Below are 9,870 nucleotides of genomic sequence, written 5' to 3'. Positions count from 1 at the left end.
CATGTTCTTTCTGATACTAAGATTCACCAGCAGACGATATTAATATAAACAGTACATATTACACAAGATGCGCATTTCGACAATTAATGTTGTTTTAGATATGTGTGAGGCTAAATATTTTAAATGAATCACAGCTTTGCGTGAGGGAGATCCATTTACACTTACTTTAACAGCTAGTCATACCGTCAGTACTCAGGATCTTGATCTTGTTTTACTTAATTCAGACATACCTACACATATAAAGCAGTTCAAGGTCGTAAAACCCACACATTTACGTCTCTCGATTAGACTAAACAAATGTCGTGACATTCTGTTGTAAAAAAATATAACTTCGAAGTCAACATTTCAGGTTTATCTTGACATTTCTCTGTTCAAAACTAACATTATTCAATTCCAAAGAAAGAGAGAAGGTATAAAAAGACCTTCAAACTCAAAGGAAAAAAAACAAACCCTGAAAAAGCCATGGTTTCTATTTGACATTTCTCAATTTTTCTTCTAAAGTGAATGATAATTAGGAACTTTTACATAAGTCGTGATTTTATTAGTTGTGTTCAATTTACATTTCTTAATTATAATTTTATATTATATATTAGTTCAGAAATATTATTAACCGTTTATTTAGGCGAAAGAAATGTCGTGACATGCTGTTACAATTAAACAAATGATACCTCGAAGTTGACATTTTAGGATTAACTTGACATTTCTCATTTCCGACTTTACACTACTCACTCCCGAAGAGAGGTAAAAGAAACAAAAAGATCTTCAAACCAATAGGAGAACGACCAGTTAACTTCAAGGGGGATGTGGTGTGGTAAAAAAAGATCTTTTCCAATTCCCAATTTGATGTAAAGAAAATAATCATGTCAATCGAATGAAATATTCCCCCCTTCTTTATACCCTAAAGTGTTAAGTGAGTGATAGGTCGAAAAACTACAACAAAAGTTTCTGTCTAAGAAAAAAAACAATAGTTACTTCCGAATAGATGCGAAAGGAACCAAAAGACCTTCAAACTCAAAAGTTAAAAGCAATCTGATTTCTATCTGACATTTCTCACTTCTTAGTAAATGATTATGAAGAACTTTTTAACAGGTCATGCTTTCATCATCCCCGGGTCTAAATATAAAGATTAGGGTGCAACCCTCTTACACGTCGTTTGCTATGGTAATATTTTTGTATTCTTGTATTTCATTTTTGCCAATGTTTTTTGTATGTAAACTTTTTTGTGTTTCTTTGTTATGTATGATGTTGCTTTGTGCTTACACATTCCGTGATTGTGTTATTGTGCTATGGTTAGGATTTCCCCTGGGCCAATTAATTTTTTCGCTACCTCTTTCGCCAAAACAGCATATTTTTTTACACTTTAATTTTTTTTCGCAAAGTAACATAAATATATTTTTCGTTTAAAATTTTACCTTTTTTTTCTAAGCCCCCCCCTCATTAAATAAGATAATTTTGCCTCATTGTGACTATGAATATTCTCTCAAACTTATTTTTGAATAAACACTAAACATTAATTTTACAACGACCGATTTTTTTTTAACTTAAAAGGGAAAACTATTCATTATATTTTAAACAATTTTTCTAAATGAGAAGGCCACTATACTTTTAAGAATAAAGAAGACATAAGTCCTGGAATATAGCAAAACAAATGGACATGTTTTGATCATATAATACCAGTATAGTTGGTAGGGAAAGTTTCTTTAAAAGAAAAATACTGATGTGCCCTTTTTTACTAAGAAGCGGTTTTAACAACAAAACAAAAGCTTTTATCACATGAAATTGATCCCTCATTTCATGTTTAGTCATTACATTGAAGGGTTACTCTCATTTGAGGGGTTGTTCCCAACCTTTTGGATAGATTTTTTTCATAACGACAGTTTTCTTTTCTTGACCATCGAAAATGAAAAGGTTGAGACGTAAAACTATGCTTGAAACACGTGTGTCCCTCAAACGACTTTAAAGTAGTCACCCTAATCAATTAGATATAGGAAGATGTGGTGTGAGTGCCAATGAGACAACTCTCCATCCAAATAACAATTTAAAAATTAAACCATTATAGGTTAAAGTACGGCCTTCAACACGGAGCCTTGGCTCACACCGAACAACAAGCTATAAAGGGCCCCAAAATTACTAGTGTAAAACCATTCAAACGGGAAAACCAACGGTCTAATCTATATAAACAAAACGAGAAACGAGAAACACGTATATATTACATTAACAAACGACAACTACTGTACATCAGATTCCTGACTTAGGACAGGTGCAAACATTTGCAGCGGGATTAAACGTTTTAATGGATCCAAACCTTCTCCCTTTTTCTGAAACAATAGCATAACATCACAACATATAAAAACATACGATAAAATATCAATTAGCAGACTTAACTCAATCAAATTACCTATATTAAAGTCAAAGGATAATTAAAATTTTAAATCGGAGATTTTTCTTGCTATTCAACATTTTTCGTCCCAACAACAGCTGTCTTTTCTAAACTACCTTTAAAAAAAGGGAGACGTCAAAAGTTTGCTTTCATCACATGCGTCACAAAGTGGTAAATAAATTTTGTATGTGACATTTAGCGGAAGCCATTTAACCATATCATTTTGTCAAACAAATCAATCAACACCTCATTAATTAGTCCTTTGTTGTCCATAGCCTGGCTATGGTTGGTTTTTGTATTCCTGTCTTTCCTTTTTGTTAATGTGCTTTGTCTATATGCCTTTTTGTGTTTTTTGTTTGTTACAAATGACGTGGCTCGGTACTTATACATCACGTCATTATGCTGTGGTACCTAATTATATTATGTTCTTTCATTTTGCTAATGTGCTTTGACTATATGCTTTTTAAAGTGATTTATAAAAGAATTTTAGATTAAAACACAATGTTGACTGCTGTACCCCATTTAATGACATTTTACCTATCATGTCTGTTTGTTTTGTCCACATATTATTGCCAATTTAGTGGAATTTAATGCAACTGTCGTACCAGTGAGAGGTTAAGCTAGCTGTAAAACCAGGTTTAATCCATCATTTTCTACATATGAAAATGCCTGTCCCAAATGAGGAACATGACAGTCGTTATCCATTCGTTTGATTTTTGAATTTTATGGACTTTCTGTATTAAGTTGTCCTCGGAGTTTGGTAGTTTTCTTATTTCCCCCTTTTTTTTTAAAAAGGGAAGAACATTCTAGAGTTAACTTTACTCTCTGCATTCAGCAATTAGCTGCACCACATTTAATACATAGCATGTGATAGTTCAGCAATCTTTGACTTCTCTGGTCTAATTTCATGTATTGAGGATTAGGAAAAACTTATGATACATTAAGTCAGTCGAAAAATGAATTTGAGGTTGGTAATAAAATTGAGAATCAGAATGGGGAATGCTTCAAAGAGACAACAAACCGATGAAAGAGCGGAAAATAGTCATTTTTAAAGAGCGTAAAACAGCCAAGTTTGCAATGTGATTACAGCAATATTATGATTACACACAACTTCTACGGACTACTGTACTCATTATTTGTATCTTTTAGACAACGATGATAACATTGAAATATATTGATATCAAGTTTTTTCTGTTGGTTTTCAATGTTATTATTTGCCATACTATCAAAAGTGTCCTTGTGGAGAATATGCCTAACCTTGGAGCTCGATTTATAAAGGCGTTAATTTCTCCCAATTTGCACATCATTAGTTTGTCGATGAATCATTAACAGTTTGCTGTGTATCTGTGAAAATAAATTACTTGGCTAAACGAGAAAAAAAACCTAGATAATTACCGTGAACAGCAGGAGTGCCCAAGTTCAGTAAACACTGATTTCCTCTTAAAAAAAGGTTTGATTACCAATTTTATAAGTTTCGTTCTTAGTCGACTCATTCCTATGAATTTGGTATTTAGTTCTGAAAGCAAGCCATTTCTAATTTCATGAAGTTCCTTTTTTGTAAACCCTATTTGTTAATAACATTAAAGTACTGCAATTGTTTTTTAAAACTTAATACGATTTTCAAATAAGGAAATCTACAGACCCCTAACTTGAGACAGGCCAAAAAAGAATATGGCGAGATTTAAACACGTGTAAGCGCTCAATTCTCCTCTAACCCCAAGAACAAATCATCAGTTGAAAAAGACTCCTAAGGTCGATACATACTAGTAATACATTTAAAAAAACACACAAACCAGACATGGCAGGGTATTTATCAATCCCTCATCAAAAACACCCATCAAAAAACAACACACATGACACAAAGTACAGATTTGAGAGTACTGGCAGTCTCTGGCAGCAGGTACGAAGGACTAGGATATTTAAATACTGCAAGATGGTGCGAAAAGAACCGCTTAATCCAGAAAAGGAAAATCATAATCGGGAAAGAATAATCATCCCTTAATTATGTCGTAAATTTAAAAAAAAAGAGTTTATGGAGTATAACACTGAAATATCTTAATCTAGCAAAGGAAAGTTATTGCTCTTAATTGATCTATAGTAAGTTCCTTGAGTCAATATCAGCAGTATATTTAGACCAGTCTCCGTAATTAAAAAAAAATATAATTAAGGTAACGATGCATGCTGTTGAATTTATCAATAAGTTGAAAAAGAGGGACGACAGATACCAGAGGGAGAGTCAAACTCGTAGATAGAAAATAAACTGACAACGCCATGGCTATAAATAAAAAGACAAACAGACAAATAATAGTACAGAAGACACAACATAGAAATCTAAAGACTAAGGAACACGAACCCTACCAAAAACTCTCAGTGATCTCAGGTGCTCCGGGAGATTAAGCAGATCCTGCTCCACATGTGACACCCGTCGTGTTGCTTATGTTTTTACAAATCCGAAAAAATAGTCTAATTCTGTAGGTCACATTCGTAAAAAGGGAAAGGGCATTGTAGTTAAGGCATCAGGAACATATCCGATATCATCTGTGAAACGAATATTCCATAACGGTCAACCAACTCGTGATGGCGTCCGTAAATTTTACGAAGGGATGCTTTCAACTTCACCATTTGGAACTCCTGGTTTAATAGCTTCCTTGTGAGTAGCAATCCTCTATCAAGGAAATCATGATAGGAAATACAAGCCCGGTAATATCGTATCATTTGGGAGAAATATACTCCGTATGCAGGCGCTACTGGAATGTTGCTACATAGAAATTGAAAGTTTACAATTTGGGAGCTGAAATCATCTCTTTTGTCGTAAAGGTTTGTTTTCAACCGACCCTCATTGTCAATTTCTAGATGTCAAGGTATGAGGCAGACTTAGCTGTATCTGTAGTATCCTTGATCTACAGTGTAGACGCTTCTTTGTTGAATTTGGTCATAAACTATTATTCATAACATTATAGAAACAAGTCTACTATCAAGGGGACACAATTTGTGCCCAAAGAAAGGTCACCCCAAAGAAATACCTAGAACCTGTAGATAAATTTTATTGCCGAAACGTATATAAATTTTGTCAGGGAGAACATCTAATAAACTCCTATTTCCCCGTCCTATTACAGGTCACCAGCACACCATGTTGCTAACAATATTGAATAAGTATTATAATTTCAGAATACTTTATTTTTTTCTAGCTGTAGATAGTTATATTTTCGCATGTCCAAAAAATTAATAAAAAAAGTAATAGATAATACATGATTTGTTGTTTTTCTTGTCCATCTGGTTTCAATACAGTAAGAGGTAACAGCGGGCTGATAATTTCTCAAATCAATAATTCTTCGTCCCACTACCCCTTTTACCAGAGGCGGATTTAGGGGAGCCCAGTGGGCCCGGGCCTCTCCTTTTTAGGAAAAAAATTGGTTGCTTACATAGAGAATCACTGAAGCGTGACATGACTCTTAGGCAGTCAGTCGGCCCCCACTTATGAAAATTTCTGGATCCGCCACTGTCTTCTTTCTCTTTCCTAGATCCGACTTTATAAGCCCAAATCCCCACTTTTTTAGACTCTTTACCCGTCATTCTCACATTTTACCTCATACATAATCTTGTAACCTGATAGAAATAAGAAGATGTGTTATGATAGCCATTGAGATAAAACTCTATCAGAGACAAAATAATATAAACGTTAACGACTATAAGTAAGTCTTCAACAAGCAATTAGCAAAACCAATAACGTTATCCAACTTTATAAGCCCAAATCATCACCTTGTAATCCCCTATATCCCTCATCCTCACATTTGCACCCATACATGCTTTGCAAAAGCGTGTCATCTCCTCACTAGAAATAGACATTGAGGAATTTCATATATCATTATCTGTATTGTTTGAATACAAAGAACACTCAGATTTTTGTCTTCTTTATATCGCGATAAGTTAAAAATAATAAAGTTTGTATAGAAAACAACTTACACAAAGATACGCACTATGTACATACATATCAATTGCTAATAATTGTTATTAAAGGAACCAGACTTATACTTTTATACACCAGACTCGCATTTCGTCTTCATAAAACTCACCAGTGACGCTCAAACCAAAATTAGTTCGAAAATATAGCAAAGTTGAAGAACACTGAGGACCCAAAATTCCAAAAAAGTTGTGCAAAATATGGTCAAGGTTATCTATGCCTGGGATAAGATAATCCTTTGTATTTCATGTATTTGTAAAAAGATGCACATTCTGAATGCAGCTGTCCCAAGTCAGGAGCCTGTTATTCAGTGGTTTTTGTTCGTTGTATTAAACCATATTTGTTTTTCGTTTGTTATTTTGGTAAACAGATCAAGCCGTTAGTTTTCTCGTTTGTATTGTTTTACATTTGTCAATAGGGGATTTTTATAGCTTACTATGCGGTATTGGTTTTGCTAATTCTTTGTTGAAGACCTACGGTGACTTTTAGTTGTTAACGTCAATAACATTAGGTCTCTGATAGAGAATTATCTTATTGGCAATCATACATAACCTTCTTCTTTGTATAAAGCTATTTTCCCTTGAATTTTGTTCACTCTATTTTAATCATAAGGTCTTGTTATTTCTACTTATATTCATAGCATCGCAGCCCAATTTGGATATTTGAGGTTCAAACAATCAATTATAACCAACAATCATTATTTGTAAACTGATGAAAAAAATATAAACGAGTAAAGGCATAGACCAAGAGCTTGGTTGTAGAAATTTAAAACTCTAATGAGTCTTCATACGAACTTTTCGTATAAGCGTACACTCTTATAACAATTTCATATTTGATATCCTGAAATACAAGAAATTTATTATCTAAATCGTGGCAATATAGAGACACTTTCTATATGATGTCGTTGCTCGCAATTGTACCTTTATCGGGTAAGACAAAAAACCAAACCGTAATGACGTTGCTTAGCAAAAAAAATAATAAAAAAAAAAATAATTTAATAATCAGTCAACTATGTCTGAAATAGTTGGAACCTGTACTTAACCCCAAGTACACAGTGTTTTACATAAATCTTTGGATCACCAGATGAATGGTTCACTCGCAGATAGCTTGTCGAATATTATTCACATTGATTCAGAAATTGGATTATGTTATCAAGAAAAAGTTGCCCAATCAGGACGTACTCGATGATGTTCAGGGAAACTAACAATCATACAAAGTGGGAAATTCTTATATGTATATAATTTCTTTTTACATGACATGATTTTTAATTGTATTATTTGTATACTTGAACTTTGAAATGATTTTTAATTGTATTATTTGTATACTTGAACTTGATTCAGTGAAATTTGTTTTTGCTTTTTAATACCATATGTGGGAGGACGTATTTAAAAGTTGATTATATATCCTTGCCACACGGACGTGACTTTTATTCAATAAACGACCAACGTTCTTTTGAAGTAAACCCCTTAATGTTGTATCAGTCGAATAACTGAACTAAAAATCGTTGTTGCGATTAGTATTAAAAAAAATTAAGGCCGTTTTAGTATAAAGTAGATGTATTTGTATGTCCTACTTAGGGACATTATGTTTTTGTCTCTCCGTCCGCCCGTTTATTTACACGTCTGATCCTCCGTTCGTTTGTCCATCCCTCTATTCGTTCGCCCGTCTGCCTCGCCTCAGGTTAATGTTTTGGTCATGGTAGTTTTTGATGAAGTTCAGGTTCATCCAACCTGAAACTTTTATATACACATGTTCCCTAAGATATATATTTTAAAATCATAATGCCAAATCAGAGTTTTTACCCCAATTTAACAATCAACCCAACATAGAAAATTATTCTGCCAGTGGGGTATCCGTGTATGTACACATTCTTCTTATAACATAATGTTATGCTGATATTTGGGTTATCAATCTGTAAAATATAATAGAATCAAATTATTGTCAAATAATTATGTTCCAAAAATGAAGAGCAAATTGTGACCCAGTGATCTTCCTTTTTAAAATTTTATTATGAGTTCAAGAGTTCTTTTATTATGAGGTCAAGAATTCTTTTAATATGAGGCCAAGAATTATTATAATGAAAAGGCTAGCAATAAATGTATTTGACATTTTTGGGTTTTGTGTGTGTACGTCTCATTCATGTGCAAATTATGTCCTGTATCTTTTAAATAAGGAAGACTAGTAAGAATGATAGGATTTTTTGTGTAATTTTAGTAGGAAGCTATGTAGAAGGGTGATATATTTTAACCAGTCCCAACACTCTCTGGGTGGACTGGTTTGAAAAGATTCATAAAAATACAAGGAAATATCACATTGTTAAAGTATTGTTATTTTTGCACCTGATCTAGGATAAATTATATAAAACAAGACTATATCAAGCCAACGGTTATTTTAAAGCACCAATATAATGAAGAAAATGTTCTATCATCGTTTGAATAGAAAGGCATAAAATAGTTTAACAAAGACTTCAAAGTTAGCATGGTCAGGAATTTGTTTGGGATAAATGTTACATCTTTGTCTTTTACAGTTTGAAATGAAATAAAAAGGTGAAGAATGAGAGATTGACCTCCAGTCCTGCCTATATGTCTCTCCAAATTAGGACCTTTGAAAAGAATTTTTGTGTGGCAAGCATATCAAATATAATTATCAAAAGTGCATAGTAATAATCATAATCATTATATCATACGTAACAAATTCACATCCTGGTAATGGTTATTTACCGACGCACATACATATTTTTTTTTAAACGAAGTATGTATGCAATTCATGATTTATTGTAAATTATACAACGAGTTGATCATATTCACTACATTTTAACCTCGATTAGATATAGCATTCTAAGGGGATCATTTTAAACATAATTCGGCCTTTTCCCATGACAAAATCCTCTATAAACCAAAAAAAAAAAGAGGGACGAAAGATACCAAAGGGACAGTCAAACTCATAAATCTAGAACAAACTGACAACGCCATGGCTAAACATGAAAAAGACAAACAGACAAACAATAGTACACATGTCACAACATAGAAAACTAAAGAATAAACAACACGAACCCCAACTGTTATTTCATTTCTCATGGAACAAAAAAGAAATACATAAAGTAGGAATTCTGGAGGCATTGATTGAAAGGTGTTACATTTCTTTGTTTTTATTGTGATTACGATTATAACAGAACGTTGACAGCTGTACTCCTATTTTTGACTTTTTTGTCTGTTATGTCTATTTGATTTGTTAATGCATCGATGTCATGGAATTTGATGCGACTGTCATACAAGTTAGAGGTTTAGCTAGCTATAAAAAGTAGGTTCAACCCACCATTTTCTACATAATAAAATGTCTGTACCAAGTAAGGAAAATGACAGTGTCGTTATACATTCCTTTGATGTGCAATGATGTGTTTCAGCTTTTGATTTTTTCATTTGCTTTGGGAATTTCCGTTATGAATTTTCCTCTGAGTTCAGTACTTTTGTGATTTTACTTTTTTTAGATCGTGGTATCTATGATGAGTTTATTTAAAGTAAAACATCTA

The sequence above is a fragment of the Mytilus trossulus genome, chromosome 4 (assembly GCF_036588685.1).
Source record: "Mytilus trossulus isolate FHL-02 chromosome 4, PNRI_Mtr1.1.1.hap1, whole genome shotgun sequence".
In the NCBI taxonomy this organism is placed as follows: Eukaryota; Metazoa; Mollusca; class Bivalvia; order Mytilida; family Mytilidae; genus Mytilus; species Mytilus trossulus.
Note: the sequence above shows the minus strand (reverse complement) of the source record.